The 15,027-nt window shown below is 41.0% G+C and overlaps 1 protein-coding gene across 2 annotated transcripts in view; it reads right to left on the bottom strand.

The window, feature by feature from the left end:
• MARK1 (microtubule affinity regulating kinase 1) overlaps nt 1-15,027 on the bottom strand; it is a 113,957-nt gene that overhangs the window by 79,463 nt on the left and 19,467 nt on the right. The window lies entirely within an intron of this gene.

The following is a 15,027-nucleotide window of genomic DNA, read 5'->3' as shown; positions in this document are numbered from 1 at the left end:
AGAAGCCTCACAGACTTCAATAAGCATAAGCACAGAATATGCCCAGAAGATTACACAAGAGACACAGCGTAAGTAGTTCTGGCTAAGGAGAGGAAACTAGGGAACTGGGAAATGTGGAAATAGGACTAGAGGGAACAATGTCTTTTCCTAATGTAACTTTTTAGTATTTGGAGTATTGTTCGATAGGCACATATATTAACTATACAGTATAATAAAACAAGCAATTTAAAACACTTGATTAAAAAAATTTTTTTTAAGATTTTATTTATTTATTTGACACAGAAAGAGAGCGAGCACAACCGGGGGGGGGCAGCAGGCAGAGGGAGAAGCAGGCTCACTGCTGAGCAAGCAGCCCAATGCAGAATTTGATCCCATGACCTGTGCCAAAGGCAGACATTTAACTGACTGAGCCACCCAAGCGTCCCAAAACATTTTATCTAAGAGAACAGGTGAAGAAAAGAGGGAAGCAGCATTTACTGAATGTCCACTATGGGCTATACATTACGTTAGACTGGCTGAATAACTTACCAAAAATTCAATCTAACAATTAGTTGCATTATTGGCATTCAGACTCAGAGGCTTATTACTATAAACATAGATGGAGATGTATTTTTAAGAATTAAAATTTGAAGTACAGCTTTGAGGGTAAATAGAATGACAGCATAACTACTTCTGTAGAACCTGCCATAATTAATAAAGCTGAAAAGAAACAAGTTATAGTATATTAATGTAGCCGCACCCCATTCTTCGAACTCCAAACTAAATAAAAAATGGTAACTGACTAGTTTCAGAGGGGTCTTATTAACAACCCCTACGTATGAGCAGTAATGACCAGATGCCTAGGCAGACCACGGGAGAAATGGCAAGAAGGCTACTATTTGGTTCCCGAAAAAAGAATCACATGGTATAATCACCTTAACATTCCCCAACTCAACTTCCTAACTAGTAAAAAGGATGGTAAATCTCCTCATTTTTAAAAGACCAAAATCCAAGGAGCACTCCCCTATGGGCTAGATGTAACTCTAAAACCCTTAATACTCAGTAAAATTGTTCTAAGAAACATACACTTTCCCTGAGGTCATCTGTTCCCTTCTGTCCCAACCTCCCCACAACCTCATCCCCTTACCACTCACTACTTCTCTCAGGCTGCGGAAGAACTGAAAAGAGACCATGAACCCATGAACGCTTATACCTGGCTGTCAGTTCAAGTTCTGTTTCCACTAAATGGAAAGGTAAATCAAAGAGAATCCACCCGCGTTCTTCTTGAGCAAAAAGAAAGTCTAGATAAATCTCCCCATTCCAAGGCTGAACTCTATATACAAGGTTGCCACACTGTAGCTCTGCTTAGATACTGGAGCATGGAGGGAGGGAGGACTCCTTTTGGAGCTGAGTGCTTACAGAGAACATGTGCCTTACCAGCTCATTTACAGGGCAGACTCTGCGGATAGCCAAAAGCAAGACGCCAAGAGGAAGACATCAAAAGATCTGATGACGGATCCTAAGGACAAGCACAAGGAGAAATCCCACTGGTCTCTTTCACCGTGACATGGGCATTCTCCTCTGGCGGAGTTCACCACTAGAACTTTTGGCCTTTGCCTCCTGCCACTCCCAGTTACACTCTTGTACCCCTCTGCAGTAGACCCAAGACCAGGGGCTCACCAAGTAGCCAAACCTCACAGAAGAGAGCAAATACAAGCACTCTCTCTTCCTTCTATTCCTCCAGAACATGGAGGACAATGCCAACAAGCTGAGAGATTGTGGGCCAGTTCCCCACAGCAAGTATTAAAGTTGTATTCTCCAGATACATCGGGGTGCTGGTAAAATGACCTCACTGATGTGACATCAAATGCAATCAGTTGTTAGGTGATTAAAGACATTCACAGGTTCTAAGTGATGGTTACTGCTAAGAAAACTGATCATCTACACTATGGCTTAAAGGAGCAAGAAATGGAAGAATATCTGAATGATGTGACTAAAATGTAGTAATTTGACCCTTGAATTATACTCATTTTTCACATCTATTCCATTCTTGATGCAAGTCCTATTGCAAACAATACCTTACTGAAATATAAAAGAATGGTACACGCTTGGGATTTTATATCCTTTTGCATAAAATAGATGGCTTTGTACTGACCTAAATTATAATACAAGCAGAATTATCCTCCCTCAAAAACAAACAAACAAAAAGCAAAAAAGCCAAAAAGAAAAAAAAAAAAAACACAGAAACCCCACAATCTTGTAAGGAAGAGAAAGAGAATAAGAGGAAAGTATTTTGAGAATTTCCTCTTTAGTATATGAATAAACTATCTTACAGATGAAAAAAAATACTATTATCTCAGGAATAAGATGAAACCACTACATTTCAACATTACATTGTAAAGTTTAACAAATATATTTTTGAAAGATTTTATTTTTTTATTTGACAGAGACAGAGAGTGCAAGCACAAGCAGGGGGAGCAGCAGGTAGAGGGAGAAGCAGGCTCCCTGCTGAGGATGCGGGGCTCGATTCCAGGACCCTGGGATCATGACCTGAGCCGAAGGCAGATGCTTAACTGACTGAGCCACTCAGGCTCCCTAATTTAACAAATACTGATCGATAATCTGTTAACTGAGAAATATTAATTGCTGAAGGGTAAACATAATTTTAAGAAATGGCCCTATATAGTCAAGGTTAGTGGGAAAACTAGTACAGTTTGGCTATGATATAGTGATCAGTAAGATAGGTATACTACACCAGGCGCTACCTTTCCGTCAGCTAGCGTTGTTTTCCAACATTAAACAGTTATTCTCAGGCCACCTGAGCTGTAATTAGTAAATCTTCTTTTACCCACCTTGTACCATATGGGACCTATTTAGAGAATATATATAGGAAACAATTTGCATATACATCTGGACTTTCAGCTTTCCAGCAATTATCACTATGACTAAATAATTAATTGTATGTCCCCTGAGGGCAGAGAAAGTGCTGATTTGTCTCACCCCAAGCAAAGCACTTTGTATAAGATACCTGTCCTACAACAGGCTCTCGTGTGGAACGATGAGCAAACGTCCAAAAACACAGAGGCCTATGTCTGGGCTCCCTCGATCTGGTCTCTGACACTCCTGCAACTACACACAATCTTTAGTTAAATATAGCTTCACTCTGAACCACAAAAAGAACTTCGGGACCAAAAAAAAAAAAAAAAAAAATCATGAAAAAAAACCTCTAAAGTATTTGTATTAAGTCATAGAGAATAGAGAGAAACTAAATCCCCAGGTTAATTAAAAGCCATTTAATGCCATGGTTTCTGCTCCGTCACTCCCCAAGCTAATGTTTTTGTAATAAATAAGCACATAATCCATTTTACTTGGTAGCCCTTCTCTTTGCTGCTGCTGCGGTCTACAAGAGGTGCTGACTGACAGTGAAATGGCCAAAAGGAAGACCACACAATGAAGGAGAGGAGTCAGTCTACCTCAATAGGATTATCAGTGTTCCATTTTGTTTTTTTTAAGATTTTTAAAGTACTCTCTGCACCCAAAGTGGGGCTTGAACTCACAACCCCCAGACCAAGAGTCGCATGCTCCACTGGAGCCAGCCGGGTGCCCCGGATTATCAGTTTTCTAAAGCAAAAAATGGCTGGGTTCAAATAAGACATTTCCATTGAAAGCATGACTTGCTTATCCATTTCGACAGCCTCCGGAATGACGATACAGAGAAATGGTTCTGGAGTCAGGCTGCCTGGCTTGAACCCTGGCCCTGCAACTCAACAGCTGTGCGACCTTGGGCAAGTTGTTTAACCGGTGTATTCCCGGGTCACGACACATGGAAAAAGATGTGACGATAGTACTTCCTTCAAAGAGCTAGTGCAACTGTCACCCAACTGCACGAGGGGCATTCTCTGAGCACCGTCTCTAAGAGGGCTTCCCACGGGTTCTCTCTGCACTTCAGCACTACTTTCTTCATATGGCTTGACTATCTAAAATTATGTTATTTTTTAGAAAAGTACTGTTTTCATATGACTTCCCCTGTAACAGCAGAAATGCATCCGACTTATTTAGCTCTACATCCCTTGTGCCTAGTTAGAAGCAGTGCCCAGAATAACCAAGGAGGAACTCAATGCATGCTTGTGGAGTACAGGGATGACTGAGACACAACGCAGTGAGGTCGTCTGCAAGCACTTGATAGATGTGAGCCGTTACTACCCAGCTGATTAACTCAGGTAAATAATTCAGGCATTTGTGTTATCTGTTCTAAGGAATTTTCCTCGTTGTGTTTGCAGGTTTTATTGACTATTCACCAAAATCAAAAAAGTATATTACTGCTTGAAAGGATTTTTCCTTCCACTGTTAGGAGTTGCCATCTGGAGATCATTTCATTTAAGTTCATCTCAGACATTTAGTGAGCGCCACACTATGAACCACATTCTGCAGATACAGCATTGACGGACTGTCCAAATTAGCCAAGACATTTGTATCTTAGCCTAGTGCCTGCCTCTGGCCAAGCTACCTACTTAAACGCAGAATTATAAGGAGGGATATGGATAGACATTGAATGTAACTGGGCTGGGGGAGGTGGGAGTTTGTAAAGGATCTTGACCCTTTGATGGAAATCCTCACAGGGTTCTACGTGGCCCTTCAAATTCCTTCACTCGTTATGGCTAAGATTCTACCTTAGCTACTGTTTTGGTTGATTGCAGTATCCCCAAAAGGCACCGGCCTAACTGCTCCCAAGTCAGGTGCTTCTGAAATGCAGCCGCGCGGGTTTACACAGGTCCCGAGCAAGATGATGAAAATATATTTGGGTCTCTATATAAATGCACGTCAGTGTAAGATTGTCAAATGTTCTCTCTTAAAAGAACCAGCCTTTATTTTGAGGTCTTGTCCTTGTACTCAAACTTGTGTTGAGCTTTTTCTTTAAATAATTATGTTGATAACTCATGGTGAGTTTTCCCCACTTACTCAACAAACAAAAAGTTGGCAATCTCATTCCATTTCTAAAAGGTTTTTAGATTTATTTATTTATACAAATTTTACCAGTGAAATTCTGAAATCTAGAACATCCAGAAGTAAAAAGAACACAATTAACAGCTGCCTGGCCAAACTCCAAACGCAGAGTACTTGATCTTTTATTCATTAACGCGCTGTCTCCTCCTTCACCCCCGTCCAATTTTTATTAACCACTTGTCTGTAACCGTTGTCTACACTATTCCAGCAGATCTTAATTATAACTCACACAATATTAAGAAAAATTTTCCACCATATGTTTAAGAATGGTATGGACCTTTCCAGAAAATGCTTAAATCTTGTCACACACTGAAATAAATCCTATAATCAAACTGCGCTCCCAGCTTTGTTCTTTGTGACTTTTTTTTTTTTTTTGCTTTTCCCGTATCCTAAGTTGAAGCTCAGAACATGCAGCGCATTTTTTGATGCAGTTAACTCTTGTCCCCAAGTCCCCAATACCCTGCACTGGAATATTCAGAGATTTCTTCAACCTTAAAACCTCTGATCCACGTGCCCTCCCCAGGCTCACTACTACTCACTCCTGCCATGGCCTCCCTTTGCTCCTCATCCAGGTGGTGCGCCAGGATCCTCTACTCCAACTACAGCCCTGCCAATGTCCTTCACTGCCCTGCTTTCCACTCCCTCTCTCGTACGTGCTAGGCAAACCCTCCCCGGTGTGAAAGCCCGCGGGGCTCCTGCCCACGCCTGCTCCTACCCGCGCAACACCGATACACGTGCAAGTGGGCGGCTTGACTGCACTTACATTTTTGGCCTCAAATCCCAAATGAGGACTCTTCTGACGACCCTCCCCCCTGGGGCACACTCACCTTACCCCTCTCTAACATTTCATCTGATGCTTGCTCCTCCTTTCTCTCATAGCCCCACTTGCCAACCGATGTTTTGTTTAATAACAGTTCATTAAGAATAAAGAAACAACTGCAGAGCTGCTCAGTGTTCAACCCACATCAAAACTACAGTCTATCCATAAACTTCATGAAAGGTCCCTGCTGTTAGCAAAGGCCAAAACCACCTCCCAGGCTCTGGCTCCCATTCGGTCTCATCTGGTGCAGGGCTTGGCTCTGTACTTCCTCGTGCTCACCTGCCTCGTTAATTCCTCCTCTCAAATGGACTTCAACAGCGTATAAACATACCCTTGTATTTCATTTTAAAAGAGAAAATTCTCTCAGGACCATACGCCCCCCCCCTTCCAACTACGAGTCTAATTCTCTGCTTCCCTACACATAAAAACTTACTACAAAAAGGTTTTGCCGTTGTTTGTAAGTTGCTGCCCCCACTTCTCAAGCTTTGCTCCAATCCACTCCAACCAGACTTGTCTCCATCATTTCCCTGGGACCAGTCTTGTCAGGGTTACCAGCTACCTCTTGTCAAGAAATCCAAGTCGCCTGTGACACAGTTGACCCTTTCCAGATTTTCCTCCCAAGTTACTTCAGTGTCCTTTGCTCCTCTTCTCCAGCACAAAATGTTGGCATGCACCAGGGCCCTGTCCCCGACACCCCTTTCTAGTTTATTCATTTCACAGAGCCAGTTTTTGGTGTTACTGATTTCTCTCAGTTTCCTCTGTTTTTCTATTTCATTAACGTCTGCTCTAATTTTCATTATGTCTGTCCTTCTATTTTCCTTTTGCTTAACCTGTTAAGTTGCAAAACTGACCTGAACCTATTCAGTTTTCTTTCTAAAACTTGCTAATTAATTCTTAGCCCCTTATTTTCTAATATGTACAACCAGGGTTATAAATTTTAATCTTCATTGTACTTCGGCTGAAATATTCCGTATATGTTCATAGAGAGGAGTATATTCATTCTGTCTGGAGTATACAATTCTATACATGTCTACTGAATAAAACTTTTTCTGTCTGATCAATTTTTGTCTGTTCTAATTTTTTTATTATTACAGATGTTTTTTAAAAACCATCTATCAATTTTTTAAAAAATCCTTCTTTGGGGCTCTATATCTTTGGGGGCCATGTTGTTATATACTTACAGATTATTGAATATAGCTCCTAATAAATATTACCTTTGATGATTTACTTACCTTATGTCTGATATTAACATTAATATAGTACGTTTTTATCACCTTTTTCTTCAATTATACAGCTTCAGTCACTTTTAAATAGTTGTACTGAGGTTGTATTAGTTTTTACATAAGCCGAGAAACCCTTTCTTTTAAACAGGAGAGTTTAATCCTCTTATATTTATTTTGATTATTTTACCTAAGTTTTGTTTCCCTTTTCTTTCTTCTACTGGATTGAGTTTAATTTTCCTCCCTTCTCCAAGCTGGAGATTTCTTTTAAATTTAAAAATGCATAATATGCCTTAAATTTAAAAAATAATTTCCCATTCTCCTCCCGAGCAACCCAAGACCTCAGAAGTTTCAGCTTCAATGTTTCTCCTGCTGTTTTCCACATTATTCATATCTAGCATTTCTGTTCACTCTTCTCCCAACATTCTAAATACAAGCAACTGCTTGGTTAGTTCTACAGTCAGTGTTTATATTTATCAACTTGAAATGTCTTTGCTTGTTCTAATCTCTTGCGTCCAACTCCTTTCTTCTAATTCTATTTTCTTCTTCAATTACATTTTTAGTAGTTTAAGAAGTAAGGGTATGTAGGTAGAAAACTCTTGGTCTTTATTTGTCTGAAAATACCTTTTTTTGGTACTTACTCTTTTTTTTTTTTAAAGATTTTATTTATTTATTTGACAGAGAGAGACAGCCAGCGAGAGAGGGAACACAAGCAGGGGGAGTGGGAGAGGGAGAAGCAGGCTCCCAGCAGAGGAGCCTGATGTGGGGCTCAATCCCAGAACACTGGGATCACACCCTGAGCCGAAGGCAGACGCTTAACTGCTGTGCCACCCAGGCGCCCCTCCCTGGTACTTACTCTTAAAGGATTGTTTAGTTAAGAAAAGAATTTGAGGCTGATAGTTATTTTTTGTCATATTATGTAAAAGTGTTACCCATTTTAAATATATTTCTTATTGTTGATGAGAACTCTACTGATTGCCTCTCAAAGATTTCTGCCATTACCTCTTTCTGAAATACCTATTACGTGTAAGTTGCACTTTTTCATTCTATTCTCCATGTTTCTTAATTGCTCTTTAATATTCTCAGTGTCTATTTCTCTATGATTCATTCTAAGTCATTTCCTCAGATCTACATTCCAGTCCATCGAGCCCATCCTCAGCTTAGGTACAACCTGCTGCTTAGCCATTCTACTGAGTTTTCAATTTTCATGACTATGTGTTTCATTTCTAGAATTTCTATATAGCTCTCTAGTTAATTTCTTTGCATTTGTTCATTCTGATTTTTATTCCTGCCTTAAAAATTACCTCAAACAAACTTACATTCAGATTATCCCATTATTTCTACTTCTTGGAGTGTTTGTTCTCTGTTTTTTTTTTTTTTTGGCATTCATTAACTCAACCACAAAGATGGTTAGTTGCCTCATGTAGTCGTAAAATTTTGTGTGTGTGACAGTCCTACGATCTACAGATTTTGAAAGTAATTCTACTAAGCACTTTTTCATTTGTTTCTTCCAGACTCTACCGAAGATATAAAAATATTTTTATGTTAATTTCTCAGTTTGGGGTTTCTAGTCCACACACAGCAGAGTTGTTTGATTTCTTTAAAGTAACCTTTTCCCCCTCAAACTTTAGGCATTAGGTAGATGCAGGCAGCTCCCTCAACCAGGAGTAACACTTTTTCTGTTTCCTTTGCATGGAGATATAGCTATCTAGGCTTTGAGCTTCATATAGGAGGCTCATTTCCAGTTCCCCTAGGACAGGTGGTGTTGATGCCACATCTCTTGTCCCCATGAGGATGGTGGAATCTTATTTCAAGATGCTTACGATGGAACCAAAAACCCTGAGGGCTGTCATGCTCGCCATTCCGGATTTGATTTATTTTCATTTTTGCCTCCTTTAAGGCTCAGTTACATAGTTGTTAAACTTTTTTTTTTTTTAAGATTTTATTTTTATTTATTCGACAGAGATAGAGACAGCCAGCGAGAGAGGGAACACAAGCAGGGGGAGTGGGAGAGGAAGAAGCAGGCTCATAGCAGAAGAGCCTGATGTGGGGCTCGATTCCAGATCGCCGGGATCACGCCCTGAGCCGAAGGCAGACGCTTAACCGCTGTGCCACCCAGGCGCTCCTTAAAAATTTATATTTAAGCCTATATATTTGTTTGTAGCAAAAAGGGAGGAAACAAGTCAATTCAGTCCACTGCAGTACTGGCACTCCCTTCTTTATCTAGCTACACATTTTCCCTAAGTGAATTTACTCAGTCACATGACTTTCAATATTATCTATATCATGTAACTCCCAAACGCTTATCTCCAACTGTGACCCTTCCTTGGATTTTATTTTTTTGGACCCTTCCTTGAATTTTAGACATATTTTCTGACAAAAAACCTTATATCCAGAATGTATTTTTATAAACTCCTCCAAACCAAGAGCAAAAAGATAGCCAACCCAAACTTAAATATCGGCAAAGACATGTACATACATGTCACAAAAGAATATACACAAATCGCATAATAAATAAATAAGCATACTAAAAACTGCACAGCATTAGTCAGTAGGGAAAAGTAAATCACGAATCACAATGAGCTACCACTATATACCCACTGGAGTGTCTAAAATAAAAAAGACTGACAACACCAAACGTTGGTGAAAAACAGAACACTCATACGTCGCTGGTGGGAGTATAAAATTTTACAGCTGGTTTGGAAAATATTTTTTTAGTTTCCTAAAAAGTTAAAAATATGTCTCTGCTATAACCCAACAATTCCACTCCTACATGCTTCCCTGAAACAAATAAAAATGTAAGTCCAATAAGACTTGTACAAGAATGTTCATAATAGCTTTATCCCTAATAACCCCAAACTGTTCATCAACGGGAAAGTGGATGACAAATTTTGGTATATCCATAAAAACTATTCTGCAACAAAAATAATTTACTGATATATACAACATGGATGAGTTTGACAGACAAGATATACTAACGATGTAAGAACAACGCATTACTTGATTCACTTAAACGAAGTTCTAGAACAGACAAACCTAATCTGTAGTAAGAGAAACAAGCAGTGTTGAGTATTGGGGAGAGTGTGCTGATGAGAAAATGCAGAAGTGAACTTTTGGGGCTAATAATGTAAATGTTCTTTATCTCTATTGGGAATGATATATACTTTTATCAAAACACACTGAACTGTACAAAAAAGTCTGTGCATTTTTCTGTATGTAAATGTTACCTCAATTTGAAACAACTACCTGCCAACCGTTTACTTAACTGTAACTTAGATGTCTGGTTTTCATGGGACCGTTAACACGCTTACATACTAAAGAGAGTGAAAACCCACACCACAAAGTTCAATACTGAATATACACACCCAATTGTTCCAAATATTCATGTAATAAAATATATAGATTTTTAGCCATTTTTTAGGAGGGGGGAGACTATGTTCAGAATCATTTCATTTGCCAAAGCTACCGTTTTGAACACCGTCCAAAAATTTAGAGAAAAAAATCTCCAATGTGCTATCTAAACAAATTGTACAATATTACTTCCTTGCAAAAGTAGTTATTAAAAGCTGCAACCTTCTAAATGCACATCACCAGTTAACATTCTGGTCAAAAAGAGCTCAAATCATCGGAAGCCAGGAATATCCCTGTCATGTGTTGGTCACACATGAGTCACATGTTAACCCTAGCAAGGCTGCTGTGTTGTGCAGCTCTGGGGCACGCCTTATACGACCTAATCCGTGCGAATGGTGCTCCTGAACTTAACACAGCCACACTGAGTAGCCCTGATCTTAGCTATTCCACATGAGTAATCAACTGAGGCAGTAACTGACATGAGTATATATAAGCAACACAGATCAGTTTGAAAAGTCAAATTACCCATGGTCAACATGAGTAATAACAACGTCTCTGTGCTCAACATAACTGGTGGTTTGGTACTGTCAACGTAGCTAAGCTGCAATGTTTCCCCCCAAATTCCCTTCCCAATATGGTTCTGAGTTGCTGGCCATGAGAAATTTGCGCAAGATTTGGAAAGTAGAAATGTTATGCTCTGGGTCTAGGTCAGGTGCTTTTGCAACTCCCACTGTGACTTAAATCAAAATATAGACATAGTCCCTCAAACAGTTCCCAGACGTGAGTTAGTTCAAAGGCCCAGAGACCCTTGAATGAAGGGTCTTTGAAGAAACACAATCCTAGTTACCCCAAAACGCATACTGTAAATCCTCCTCCTAGCTCTCCCCCAAAGGGAACTGTGGCAATCTACTACAGTGACCATGCACTGGAGGATGTGGGGGAAAAAATCCAAACTGTCTCCAAACTAACAATAATTCCTCAAGACCCAAAACTCCACTGTGTTAAACCAGTCAGAGCAGGAGCTTAAGGAAATCAGATGATAAATGAACTTTTGGACAGGGCCCATTTCACAGTGGAACCACTAGGTCCCCCAAATCCATCCTGTGGTTACTTCCTCAGTTCTGGAATACACAGTTGGAATTTACATACTCAGCACGTGCCAGAACCTAAACTCTCATTCCCTAGCCTGTGAATGAATATAAGGGCTAAAATGCCAGGAAAGGAGGGGTGAAAGATCAGAACACATGGTCTTAGCAAAATACTAAACCAAAGGCAATCCTGCCTCATGAAGGGACGGCAGGGATGAATGCCACCACAGAGATGCAGTGACGGCCAATTCCCACAACTCCATTCAACTCATCCCTCTGGCCTGTGCAGAAGAAAGAGAAATCTCAGAAAATGACCGTAAATTATCAACACTTAATCAGTTGGTAATTCCAATTACAACTGTCACTCTAGATGTGGTTTCCTTGCTGGGTCAAATCAATGAAACCCTGGCACCTGGTACGTAGTCAGTCACTGAGCGGGGTCGGGGGGGGAGGTGGTGGGGGATGCTTTCTCTCTCTACTAGTTAGTAAAGAACATTGAAGCAGTCTGCGATTTCTTCACTATGCCACCGCAGGGTGCTTCAAACTTCCAGCCTATGGCATCATCTAGTCCACAACAGCTTCTCATCTCAGCACCACGGACATTTGGGGCCTTGCTGAAGGGGGCCGTTCTGCGCACCAGATGCCTGCCCCTGATTGGTGATACCAAAAATGTCTCCAGACATTGCCGAATGTCCTCTGCGAGGCAAAAGCCACTGACCTAGTGTGTGGGGACTTTCATCACCTTTCCTTCCACAGGACATCACACTGGTCTATTCTATTGATAATATTATGCTGCCTGGATCAGCTAGGCAGGAAATTAACAACTACTCGAGACACCCTGGTAAGATACATGTGTGCCAGAGGGCGGGCAGTAAATCCCACAAAAATTCAGGGGTCTGCTTCCCCAGTGAAATTCCTGGGAATCCAATGGTCTGGGATCTGTCAAGGTATCTCTTCCAGAGTGAAGAACAGATTGCTACATCTGGTCCCTCTAACCCTTAAAAAAGGAGACACCATGGATATGAATTTTGAAAGTAAAATACACTTCATTACCAGTATAGATAACCAGAAAGCTTGCCAGTTTTTAAATAGACGCCAGAAAAATAGGGCTCTGTAACAGGTCTAGGGCTGTCGACAAGCTACCCTACCACTGGAACCCAGAAAACTCCCTGCTGCTTGAAGACTGGGCTACAGAGAAATCAAGTCCTGAGCCTTTGGGGGACCCCAACATGTAAATCACAAGGCAAATTTTCAACATTTTGGAGCAAAGCTATGCCATCCTCTGTAGATAACCATTCTCTTTGGGGGAACCTTCTGGCTTGCCATGGGGAGGCAGGAGAGACTGAACAGTTGACCACAGGCCACCAAGTTACCACTCAATGTGACCTGGGTGTTGTCTGATTCAACAAGCCAATAAAACCTGGCCTCGCACAACAACATTCCACCAACAAATGGAAGTGACATCATATATTAGAGAGACTTGAGCAAGTCCTGAAGGTACAAGGCCATTTGCATGTGCAGGTAGCAGAGCTGCCCCTTGACCCACACTCCTGCTACGTTGCTTATGTTGTCTACATCCATGTCTGTGGACTCCCAGGGAAACCCCCTGACAAATATAATAAAAACCGCCAGCCTAGTTTCCAGTTGGTTCTGCACAATATGCTGGCCCCGCCACGCAGCAGTCGACCACAGCAGCACCACAGCCCCACACTGGGTGGCACTGAAGGAACAGTGGCCAAGAGAAAATCCCGCAGGGGGCGGAAATTTAAGCAGTGCACCTGGTTGTTTATTTTGGCTACAAAGAGAGTGTAAAGTATGGATCTACAGAGATTCACAGACTGGTGCTAATGGCTTGGCTGAATGATCAAGGATTGAGAAGGAACAGGATTTGAAAATTAATGACAAGAAGAATGTGAATAGGTCTCCCTGAATGAGCACAGCATGTGGAGATAGCTGTGTCCCGTGTGAATACTCACCAGAGATGACTCATGCTAAAGATATTGGCCTCTTTCTCCAGCTACCCATCTTCCTAGCAACATGGGCTAACACTCACCAAGGCTAATCTGCCAACTGCAGAGAACACTACTGAGCTCCCCCAATGACACCACAATTCCCAGGAGGAGGGGGTGAAGTTAGCCAGTTACCTGGTGGCCGGTTGATTAAATTAGACTACTTTCATCACAGAAGGGGCAGTGTTTTTTTTATCTCAGTGGAATAAACACTCACTACAGATATGCATATTCCTTCTCTATTCATAATACTTATGGCAAAACCACCATGGGTAGACTTACAGCACACATTTCCACCATCATGATATTCCACACAGCACTGCTTCTAAGCAAGGAACTAATTTTATAGGAAACGGAGCATGGCCATGGGCTCATGCCTGAAGAATTCACTGTTTTTATTATATCCCCAATATCCCGAAGCAGCTGGCTTGAGAAACCAGTGGAATGCCTTTTAAAGATTCTGTTATGATGCCAGCTGGGTGACAATACCTTGCAGAGCTGGGGTAACATCTTCCAGGATGCAATACATACTCTGAATGGGTGACTAATACATAGGTCTATTTCTCCCATAGCCAGGATCCACAGGTCCAGGAATCAAGAGACAGAAATTGGATAGCTCCTCTCTCTGTCACCCTTAGTGATCATCCAACAGAAAAAAATTTTTTTCTAGCCTCTGCAACTTTGTGTTCTGCTAGCATAGAAGTCTTAGGACCTAAGAGGGGAATGTTTCCATCAGGTGTCACAGCAATAGTCCATTACATTGCAAGTTGAGACTGCCTCATGGCAGTGAATCAGTAGGCAGAGAAGGGGGTTATTGCTGGCTAGGGTGAATGATCCTGACTATCAAGGGGAAATCGGGTTGCTATTACACAATGGCTTCAGGAGGAGTATGTTTAAGTGCAGGAGATCCTCTGGCGCACCTCTTATTACATTCCTTGTCCTGAGACAAGTCAATGGAAAATTACAATAACCCAACAGAGGCATGATTTCTGATGGCCCAGACTCTTCAGGAATCAAGTTTGGGGTTACCTCACCAGGCAGGGAATTATAATCACTCAGGTGTTTGTTGAAGGTAAAGAGAACATGGAATTAGTAGAAGAAGGTAATTATAAATACCATCTGTTGACCATATGACCAGTTGCAGAAACAGGGACTGTAATATTTAGGAGTACCTCTTATTTTGGTATGAATATATTTGTGTATAAATTAACTAATTCTTTCTTTCTTTTTATGCTCTTTCCCCATTTCCATGTCACTAATATTAAAGTGTTAATATTACCAACTTTGTATTTCAATACTGAGGTTACAAGGTATAAAAACAAGAGTGTGACTCAGAAGAGAAATGAACATCACCCAAAGATGGATAAAGGGACTTCGTATCTTCTTTTGAGGAGAGGGTTAGCATATTTGTGGTACACTTAGGATGGCTGCATCATATTAGGCAAAAGCGTAAGTCTGCTATTAACTTCACCGTGGTTAAGAGAAGTGTGGCCAAGGTGACATGGGGTGAGCCGTGATGACTTCTGGTATGTGAGTTTAGCGAAGCTGGAATTATA

Source organism: Ursus arctos, unplaced genomic scaffold, assembly GCF_023065955.2.
Source record: "Ursus arctos isolate Adak ecotype North America unplaced genomic scaffold, UrsArc2.0 scaffold_2, whole genome shotgun sequence".
NCBI classification, from domain to species: domain Eukaryota; kingdom Metazoa; phylum Chordata; class Mammalia; order Carnivora; family Ursidae; genus Ursus; species Ursus arctos.
This window is presented reverse-complemented; position numbering and strand designations above follow the sequence as displayed.